This window comes from Aegilops tauschii, chromosome 4, assembly GCF_002575655.3.
Source record: "Aegilops tauschii subsp. strangulata cultivar AL8/78 chromosome 4, Aet v6.0, whole genome shotgun sequence".
Taxonomy (NCBI): domain Eukaryota; kingdom Viridiplantae; phylum Streptophyta; class Magnoliopsida; order Poales; family Poaceae; genus Aegilops; species Aegilops tauschii.
This window is the reverse complement of record NC_053038.3, coordinates 306397397-306408575: the sequence shown is the minus strand read 5'-3', so window position 1 is coordinate 306408575 and position 11179 is coordinate 306397397.

The window sequence follows — 11179 nt, the reverse complement described above, 5'->3', positions numbered from 1 at the left end:
AGAGAGAGAGAGAGAGATAACACATAGCTACTAGTACATACCCTCAGCCCCGAGGGTGAACTACTCCCTCATCGTCACGGTGGCCGCCGGGATAATGAAGATGGCCTACGGCAATGATTTCCCCCTCCGGCAGGGTGCCGGAATGGGCTCCCGATTGGTTTTTGATGGCTACAGAGGCTTGCGGTAGCGGAACTTCCGATCTAGGGTTTCCGTATTTATAAAAAAAATTGGTGTCAAAAACAAGTTAGGGGGGTGCCCGAGGGGCCCACAAGCCGGGAGCTAGCGCCCTGGGGGTTGGGCGCACCCCCTAGCTTGTGGCCTCCTCAGTCACCTCCTGGTCCAGCTCCGGTGCTTCGGGGGTCTCTTTTGGTCCATTAAAAAATCACTGTAAATTTTCATCCCATTCCGAGAACTTTTATTTCTGCACAAAAAACAACACCGGGGTAGTTCTGCTGAAAACAACGTCAGTCCGGGTTAGTTCTAATAAAATCATACCAAAATCATATAAATTGTTGCAAAAATGGCATGAATACTTCATAAGTTATAGATACATTGGAGACGCATTAGCATACCCAAGCTTTATTCTTGCCCGTCCTCGAGTAGGTAAATGATAAAAGAAAGAATTTATGAAGTGTGAATGCTACCTAACATATTTATCAATGTAATCTTCTTTATTGTGGCATGAATGTTCAGATCCATAAGTTTCAAAACAAAAGTTTAATATTGACATAAAAACAATAATACTTCAAGCATATAATAAAGCAATCATGTCTTCTCAAAATATCATGGCCAAAGAAAGTTATCCCTACAAAATCCTATAGTCTGGCTATGCTCTATCTTCATCACACAAAATATTTTCATCATGCACAACCCCCATGACAAGCCAAGCAATTGTTTCATACTTTTAATGTTCTCAAGATTTTTCAACTTTCATGCAATACATGAGCATGAGCCATGGATATAGCACTATAGGTGGAATAGGGTATGGTGGAGGTTGTGAGGAGAAGACTAAAAGGAGAAAGTCTCACATCAACTAGGCAAATTAATGGGCTACGGAGCTGCCCATCAATTGATATCGATGCAAGTGAGTAGGGATTGCCATGCAATGGATGCACTAGAGCTATAAGTGTATGAAAGCTCAAAATGAAAACTAAGTGGGTGTGCATCCATCTTGGTTGCTCACGAAGACCTAGGGCAATTTGAGGAAGCCCATCATTGGAATATACAAGCCAAGTTCTATAATGAAAAATTCCCACTAGTATGAAAGTGATAAATAGGAGACTCTCTATCATGAAGACCATGGTGCTACTTTGCAGCACAAGTGTGGAAAAAGGATGGTAATATTGTCCCTTCTCTCTCTTTTTGTTTGGGCTCTTTTTTTATTTTGGACTCTTTGGCCTTTTTTATTTTGGGCTCTTTGGCCTCTTTTTTAATTTTTAAGTCCGGAGTCTCATCCTGACTTGTGGGGGAATCATATCCTCCATCATCCTTTCCTCACATGGAACAATGCTCTAATAATGATGATCATCACACTTTTATTTACTTACAAATCAAGAATTACAACTCGATACCAGAACAAAATATGACCCTATATGAGTGCCTCCGGCGGTGTACCAGGATGTGATGATCAAGAGTGACATGTATAAAAATTATGAACAGTGGCCAAGCCACAAATACTATGCCAACTACATGATCATGCAAAGCAATATGACAATGATGGTATGTGTCACAATAAACGGAACAGTGGAAGTTGCATGGCAATATATCCCGGAATGCTACGGAAATGCCATAATGGGTAGGTATGGTGGCTGTTTTGAGGAAGTGTATACAGTGGGTTTAATGCACCGGTGAAAGTTGCACGGTACTAGAGAGGCTAGCAATGGTGGAAGGGTGACAGTGCGTATAATCCATGGACTCAACATTAGTCATAAAGAACTCACATACTTACTGCAAAAATTTATTAGCCATCGATGCAAAGTACTAATACGCATGCTCCTAGGGGGATGGATTGGTAGGAAAAGACCATCGCTCGTCCCCGACCGCCACTCATAAGGAAGACAATCAAAAAATAAATCATGCTCCGACTTTATCACATAACTGTTCACCATACGCGCATGCTTCGAGAATCACAAACCTTAACACAAGTATTTCTACCAATCCACAATTACTCACTAGCATGACTCTAATATCACCATCTTTATATCTCAAAGAAAATGCAAGGAATCAAACTTCTCATAGATTCAATGCTCTTTATGAAAGTTTTTATCATATATCTCTTGGATGCCCATCATATTAGGACCAAATTCATAACCTACGCAAATGGCCATACTATTTTTAAGACTATCAAAATAATATAAGTGAAGCATGATGGTTCATCAATTTCTATAAAACAAAACCACCGCCGTGCTCTAAAAAGATATAAGTAAAGCACTAGAGCAACTGCCTAGTTCAAAAGATATAAGTTAAGCACATAGAGTATTCTAATAAATGCACGATTAATGTGTGTCCCTCTCAAAAGGTGTGTACAGCAAGGATGATTGTGGCAAACTAAAAAGCAAAGACTCATATAATACAAGACGCTCCAAGCAAAACACATATCATGTGGTGAATAAAAATATAGCCTCAAGTAATTTTACCGATGGATTGAAGACAAAATAGGGGATGCCATCCGGGGCATCCCCAAGCTTAGATGCTTGTTTGTCCATGAATATTACCTTGGGGTGGCTTGGGCATCCCCAAGCTTAGGCTCTTTCCACTCCTTATTCCATAGTCCAACAGAACTTCACCCAAAACTTGAAAACTTCACAACACAAAACTCAACAGAAAACTCGTGAGATCCATTAGTGAAACAAAGCAAATAACCACTTTTAGGTAGTGTTGTAAACTCATTCCAATTTTGCATTGGTGTTCTATCTACTGTATTCTAACTTCTCCATGGTTCATACCCTCCGATACTACCCATATATTCATCAAAATAAGCAAACAACACAATGAAAACAACATCTATCAAAAAACAGAACAGTCTGTAGTAATCTGGACTTTAGCCAAAGTTCTGTAACTCCAAAAATTCTGAAAATTAGGACAAACATGGGCAATTTTTATAAAATCTTGTGTAAAAATTCGGATCAAAAGCACGCTTTTGTGATTTCTATAATTCTGGCAATGAGCGCAAAAGTTTCTGTTTTTCAGCAAGATCAAATCAACTATCACCATAGACCATCCCAAAGGTCTTGCTTGGCTCAAACACTAACTAAAACACTAAAACACAATTAATACATAGGTAATATTGTGTATTTATTGAAAACAGGAGCAAAAACAAAAAACACACAAAATAAAAACTGGGTTGCCTCCCAAAAAGCGCTATTGTTTAACACCCCTAGCTAGGCATGATGATTTCAATGATGCTCACATAAAAGATAAGAATTGAAACATAATGGGAGCATCATGAAGCATATGACTAGCACTTTTAAGTCTAACCCACTTCCTATGCATAGGGATTTTGTGAGCAAACAATTTATGGGAGCAAGAATCAACTAGCATAGGAAGGTAAAGCAAGCAAAACTTCAAGATTTTCAACACATAGAGAGGAAACTTGATAATATTAAGATACGTAGAAGCATATATCCCTCTCTCTCATGATAATTTTCAGTAGAATCATGAATGAATTCAACAATATAACTATCACATAAAGCATTCTTTTCATGATTCATAAGAAATAGAAATTTTACTACTCTCCACATAAGAAAAATTCTTCTCATTCATAGTAATGGGAGGAGCAAATTCAACAAAATAGCTATCATGGGATACTTGATTGACATAATCAAATTGAACATTAAAATCATGATGACAAGTTTCATGGTTATCATTATTCTTTATAGCATACATGTCATCACAATAATCATCATAGATAGCAACTTCGTTCTCATAATCAATTGAAACCTCTTCCAAAATAGTACATTCATCACTAAATAAAGTCATGACCTCTCCAAATCCACTTTTATCATTATAACTAGATTCAACACCCTCCAACATAGTGGGATAATTATTATCTAAAGTTGACACTCTTCCAAACCCACTTTCATAAATATTGCAATCATCATAAATAGGAGGTATGCTATCATCATAAATTTGCACATCAAAACTCGGGGGACTAAAAATATCATCTTCATATAGCATAGCATCGCCAAGCTTGGGACAAACATTAATTACAGCAAATAAATTCTCAAACATGTCATTCTCATCAAACATAGCATCCCCAAGCTTATCACTTTGCATATCATTAGCATCATGGATATTCATAGCAAGCATACTAACAACATTGCAATCATGCTCATCATTCAAAGGTTTAGTGCCAAACATTTTATTGACTTCTTCTTTTAACACTTGAGCCCAATTCTCCTTTCCATCATTTTCACGAAAGACATTAAAAAGATGAGGCATATGAGGCAACCTCAATTCTATTTTTTGTAGTTTTGTTTTATAGACTAAACTAGTGATAAAATAAGAAAGTAAAAGATTCAGTCGCAAGATCTAAAGATATACCTTCAAGCACTCACCTCCCCGGCAACGGCGCCAGAAAAGAGCTTGATGTCTACCACACAACCTTCTTCTCGTAGAGTCGTGTTGGGCCTCCAAGCATAGAGTTTTGTAGGACATCAACAATTTTCCCTCAAGTGGATGACCTAAGGTTTATCAATCCGTGGAAGGCATAGAATGAAGATGATCTCTCTAAAACAACCTTGCAACCAAATAACAAAGAGTCTCTTGTGTCCCCAACAAACTCAATACAATGGTAAATTGTATAGGTGCACTAGTTAGGCGAAGAGATGGTGATACAAGTGTAATATGGATAGTAGATATAGGTTTTTGTAATCTGAAAATATATAAACAACAAGGTAACTAGTAACAAAAGTGAGCAAAAAAAAGTATTGCAATGCTTGGAAACAAGGACTAGGGTTCATACTTTCACTAGTGCAAATTATCTCAACAATGATAAAATAATTAAATCATATGGCAATCCCTCAACATGCGTAAAAAAGAATCACTCCAAAGTTTCTATCGGAGAATGTAGGACAAAACCGTGCATCAACACCTATGCATAGATTACCCCAATGTCACCTCGGGAATCCGCGAGTTGAGTGCCAAAACATACATCAAGTGAATCAATAGAACATCCCATTGTCACCACAGATATCCCATCGCAATACATACATCAAGTGTTCTCAAATCCAATACTCAATCCAACATGACTAAACATGAAAGAGCAAGACTCAATTCATCACAAGAAGATAGAGGAGGAGAAACATCATATGATCCAACTATAGTAACAAAGTTTGCGGTACATCAATATCGTGCCAAATCAAGAACACGAGAGAGAGAGAGAGAGATAAAACACATAGCTACTCGTACATACCCTCAGAACTACTCCCTCCTCATCATGGTGGCCGCCGGGATGATGAAGATGGCCTCCGGCGATGATTTCCCCCTCCGGCAGGGTGTCGTAACGGGCTCCCGATTGGTTTTTCATGGCTATAGAGGCTTGCGGTGACGGAACTTCCGATCAAGGTTTCTTTTTAGGGGTTTCCGTATTTATAAGAATTTTTGGCGTCGGAAACAAGTCAGGGGGTGCCTGAGGGGCCCACAAGCTGGGAGCTAGCACCGTGGGGGTAGGGCGCCCCCTGGCTTGTGGCCTCCTCGGTCACCTCCTGGTCCACCTCCGGTGCTTTGGGGGTCTCTTTTGGTCCATAAAAAATCACCATAAATTTTCAACCCGTTCCGAGTACTTTTATTTCTACACAAAAAATGACACCACGGTAGTTTTGCTGAAAACAGCGTTAGTCTGGGTTAGTTCTAATAAAATCATTCCAAAACCGTATAAATTCATGGCATGAATACTTCATAAATTATAGATACGTTGGATACGTATCACAGGGTGCCAAAGAAGGCCTCCAAATGAGATCGCTTCGGTACAGAGGCTTGCGGCGGCGGAGCGGAAGTTCTAGGTCAAGTTTGGGGTTTTTATGGATATATAGGAATTTTTGGCGTGAGTTTCACGTCAAGGGGACCCACAAGGAAGCAACAAGCTCGGTAGGCGCCACCTGGGGGGCCAAGGCCTACCAGGCTTTTTGCTTCAGCGTGACGCTTCTGGTCCTTCCTTGAAGCTTCAGGGGTCTCTTTTGGTCCATAAAAATCACCATAAATTTTCAACCCATTCTGAGAACTTTTATTTCTGCACAAAAAACAACACCATGCTAGTTCTGTTGAAAACATCGTCAGTCCGGGTTAGTTCCATTCAAATCATACCAAAACCATATAAAATTGTTGTAAATATGGCATGAATACTTCATAAATTACAGATACGTTGGAGACGTATCAGCATCCCCAAGCTTAATTCCTGCTCATCCTTGAGTAGGTAAATGATAAAACAAATAATTTATGAAGTGTGAATGCTAGCATAGTGCATAAGTTTGATCAGCGATAATTTCAATCACTTTTTTAGCACCATAACAACAATTCTTTCTCACAAAACTCATCTTGATAAAGTAGTAATCAATCCACATGTTATGGTTCAAACAATTCATTCTCTTGAAACTTAATAACCTATGTTCTTAGTCACAAAACAATTGCAATTCAACTTGTCTTCAACAAAATCTAAGTAAGATTTCCACATACTCTATTATCATATAGTCTTCTATGATTGCTAGTACTCAAAGCATATTTTTAGAAAAAATGGCATCCATCGAACACAGAGAAAGATAGGGGCTTAATGTTTCGCCTCCAACTTATTTATCATAGAGATAATTGTCAACAATAATAATTCGTGATCAAATATATTTGAGTGGCCATATATGCCTGGATCTTTCAACACCACATGATGCTTGCTAACTAAAGACTAGGTTGGAATGAGAAATTGACTCAACAAAAATAAAAATGATGGAAAAAGTAAAATACAAGCCCTTCATAGAGGAAGCATGGATTTGTAGAGGTGCCAGAGCTCATTGCTTAAAACAGAGATGAATACATTTTGAGAGGTGTACTTTTCCTGTCAACATTACGATCGAGAGTTCTCAGTATCTTCCATGCTAAACACATTACGGTGGTTTCCAAGCGGAAATGTAAAGTTTACTCCCCCTCAACCATTCAAACACAAGCCATGGCTAGCCGAATCCTTGGGTGCCCTCCATACAATCAACTTTTGGGGGGAGTTTGTTTCATTATATATGTGTTTTCAAGGGACGGGGCATCCCGATTACCAGCCTCTCTCATGCAAGGACAAGTGATTAAACACCCATCATGAAAATAAACCGCTTATTATGGAAGATACTGACCACCGCCTGCCGCTCCATGAGCAGTACGGGCACACAAAATAGATGCTTATTTGAATATTTAGAGGTGGCACATGCAAATTTACTTGGAATGACTGGTAATACCATATATAGGTGAAGGAAATACGCCCTCGAGGCAATAATAAAGTTATTATTTATTTCCTCATATCATGATAAATGTTTATTATTCATGCTAGAATTGTATTAACCGGAAATATAATACATGTGTGAATACATAGACAAACATAGTGTCACTAGTATGCCTCTACTTGACTAGCTCGTTGATCAAAGATGGTTGAGTTCCTAACCATAAACAAGAGTTGTCATTTGATTAACGGGATCACATCATTAGGAGAATGATGTGATTGACTTGACCCATTCCGTTAGCTTAGCACTTGATCGTTTAGTTTACTGCTATTGCTTTCTTCATGACTTATACATGTTCCTATGACTATGAGATTATGAAACTCCCGAATACCGGAGGAACACTTTGTGTTCTACCAAATGTCACAACATAACTGGGTGATTATAAAGGTGCTCTATAGGTGTCTCCGATGGTGTTCGTGGAGTTGGCATAGATCAAGAATAGGATTTGTCACTCCGATTGTCAGAGAGGTATCTCTGGGCCCTCTCGGTAATGCACATCATTATAAGCCTTGCAAGCAATGTGACTAATGAGTTAGTTGCGGAATGATGCATTACGGAACGAGTAAAGATACTTGCCGGTAACGAGATTGAGCTAGGTATTGAGATACCGACGATCGAATCTCGAGCAAGTAACATACCGATGACAAAGGGAACAACGTATGTTGTTATGTGGTTTGACCGATAAAGATATTCGTAGAATATGTAGGAACCAATATGAGCATCCAGGTTCCGCTATTGTTTATTGACCGGAGACATGTCTCGGTCATGTCTACATAGTTCTCGAACCCGTAGGGTCCGCACGCTTAAAGTTCTGTGACGATCGGTATTATGAGTTTATATGTTTTGATGTACTGAAGGTAGTTCGGAGTCACGGATATGATCACGGACATGACGAGGAGTCTCGAAATGGTCGAGACATAGAGATCGATATATTGGATGACTATGTTTGGACTTCGGAAGGGTTCCGGGCAAGTTCGGACTAATATCGGAGTACCGGGGGGTTACCGGAACCCCCCGGGGGTTGTAATGGGCCTGTTGGGCCTTAGTGGAGAAGAGAGAGGGCAGACAGGAGGTGGCTTGCGTCCCCCCTTGCCCCAGTCCGAATTGGACAAGGCAAGGGGGCGGCGGCCCCCTCTCCTTCCTTCTCTCCACCTCCTCCTTCCCCCTTCTCCTACTCCTACTAGGAAAGGAGGAGTCCTACTCCCACCGGACTCCCCCCTTGGCGCGCCCTCCTCCTTGGCTGGCTGCCTTCCCCCTAGCTCCTTTATATACGGGGGCAAGGGGCACCATAGAACACACAAGTTGACCATTGATCTCTCCCAGCCGTGTGCGCTGCCCCCCTCCACCATAATCCACCTCGGTCATATCGTTGCGGTGCTTAGGCGAAGCCCTGCGATGGTAGCTTCATCAACATCGTCACCACGCCGTCGTGCTAACGAAACTCTCCCTCGAGCTCTACTGGATCGTGAGTTCGCGGGACGTCACTGAGCTGGACGTGTGCTGAACGCGGAGGTGCCATACGTTCCGTACTGAGGATCGGTCGATCGTGAAGACGAACGACTACATCAACCGCGTTGTCATAATGCTTCCACTTAACGGTCTACGAGGTGGACGACACTCTCCCCTATTGTTGCTATGCATCACCGTGATCTTGCGCGTGCGTAGAATTTTTTTGAAATTACTACGTTCCCCAATAGTGGTATCAGAGCCTGGTTTATGCGTAGATGTTATATGCACGAGTAGAACACAAGTGAGTTGTGAGCGATACATGTCATACTGCTTACCAGCATGTCATACTTTGGTTCGGCGATATTGTTGGATGAAGCGGCCCGGACCGACATTACGCGTACGCTTACGCGAGACTGGTTCTACCGACGTGCTTTGCACATAGGTGGCTGGCGAGTGTCAGTTTCTCCAACTTTAGTTGAACCGAGTGTGTCTACGCCTAGTCCTTGAGAAGGTTAAAACAGCACTAACTTGACGAACTATCATTGTGGTTTTGATGCGTAGGTAAGAACGGTTCTTGCTCAGCCCGTAGCAGCCACGTAAAATTTGCAACAACAAAGTAGAGGACGTCTAACTTGTTTTTGCAGGGCATGTTGTGATGTGATATGGTCAAGACATGATGCTATATTTTATTGTATGAGATGATCATGTTCTGTAACGGAGTTATCGGCAACTGGCAGGAGCCATATGGTTGTCGCTTTATTGTATGCAATGCAATCGCCCTGTAATTGCTTTACTTTATCACTAAGCGGTAGCGATAGTCGTAGAAGCAATAGTTGGTGAGACGACAACGATGCTACGATGGAGATCAAGGTGTCGCGCCGGTGATGATGGTGATCATGACGGTGCTTTGGAGATGGAGATCAAAGGCACACGATGATGGCCATATCATATCACTTATATTGGTTGCATGTGATGTTTATCCTTTATGCATCTTATTCTGCTTTGATTGGCGGTAGCATTATAAGATGATCTCTCATAAATTTGAAGGTATAAGTGTTCTCCCTGAGTATGCACCGTTGCGAAAGTTCGTCGTGCCGAGACACCACGTGATGATCGGGTGTGATAAGCTCTACGTTCAAATACAATGGGTGTAAGCCAGTTTTGCACACGCAGAATACTCGGGTTAAACTTGATGAGCCTAGCATATGCAGATATGGCCTCAGAACACTGGAGACCGAAAGGTCGAACGTGAATCATATAGTAGATATGATCAACATAGTGATGTTCACCATTGAAAACTACTCCATCTCACGTGATGATCGGACATGGTTTAGTTGATTTGGATCACGTGATCATTTAGATGACTCGAGGGATATCTATCTAAGTGGGAGTTCTTAAGTAATATGATTAATTGAACTTTAATTTATCATGAACTTAGTACCTGATAGTATTTTGCTTGCCCATGTTGTTGTAGATAGATGGCCCGTGCTGTTGTTCTGTTGAATTTTAATGCGTTCCTTGAGAAAGCAAAGTTGAAAGATGATGGTAGCAATTACACGGACTGGGTCCGTAACTTGAGGATTATCCTCATTGCTGCACAGAAGAATTATGTCCTGGAAGCACCGCTGGGTGCCAGGCCTGCTGTAGATGCAACTGACGACGTTAAGAACGTCTAGCAAAGCAAAGCTGATGACTACTCAATAGTTCAGTGTGCCATGCTTTACGGCTTAGAACCGGGACTTCAACGACGTTTTGAACGTCATGGAGCATATGAGATGTTCCAAGAGTTGAAGTTAATATTTCAAGCAAATGCTCGGATTGAGAGATATGAGGTCTCCAATAAGTTCTATAGTTGTAAGATGGAGGAGAATAGTTTTGTTAGTGAACATATACTCAAAATGTCTGGGTATAACAATCACTTGATTCAACTGGGAGTTAATCTTCCGGATGATAGTGTCATTGACAGAATTCTTCAATCAGTGCCACCAAGCTACAAGATCTTTGTGAAGAACTATAACATGCAAGGGATGGATAAGACAATTCCCGAGCTCTTCGCAATGCTAAAGGCTGCAGAGGTAGAAATCAAAAAGGAGCATCAAGTGTTGATGGTCAACAAGACCACCAGTTTCAAGAAAAAGGGTAAAGGGAAGAAGAAGGGGAACTTCAAGAAGAACGGCAAACAAGTTGCTGCTCAGGAGAAGAAACCCAAGTCTGGACCTAAGCCTGAGATTGAGTGCTTCTACTGCAAAGGGACTGGT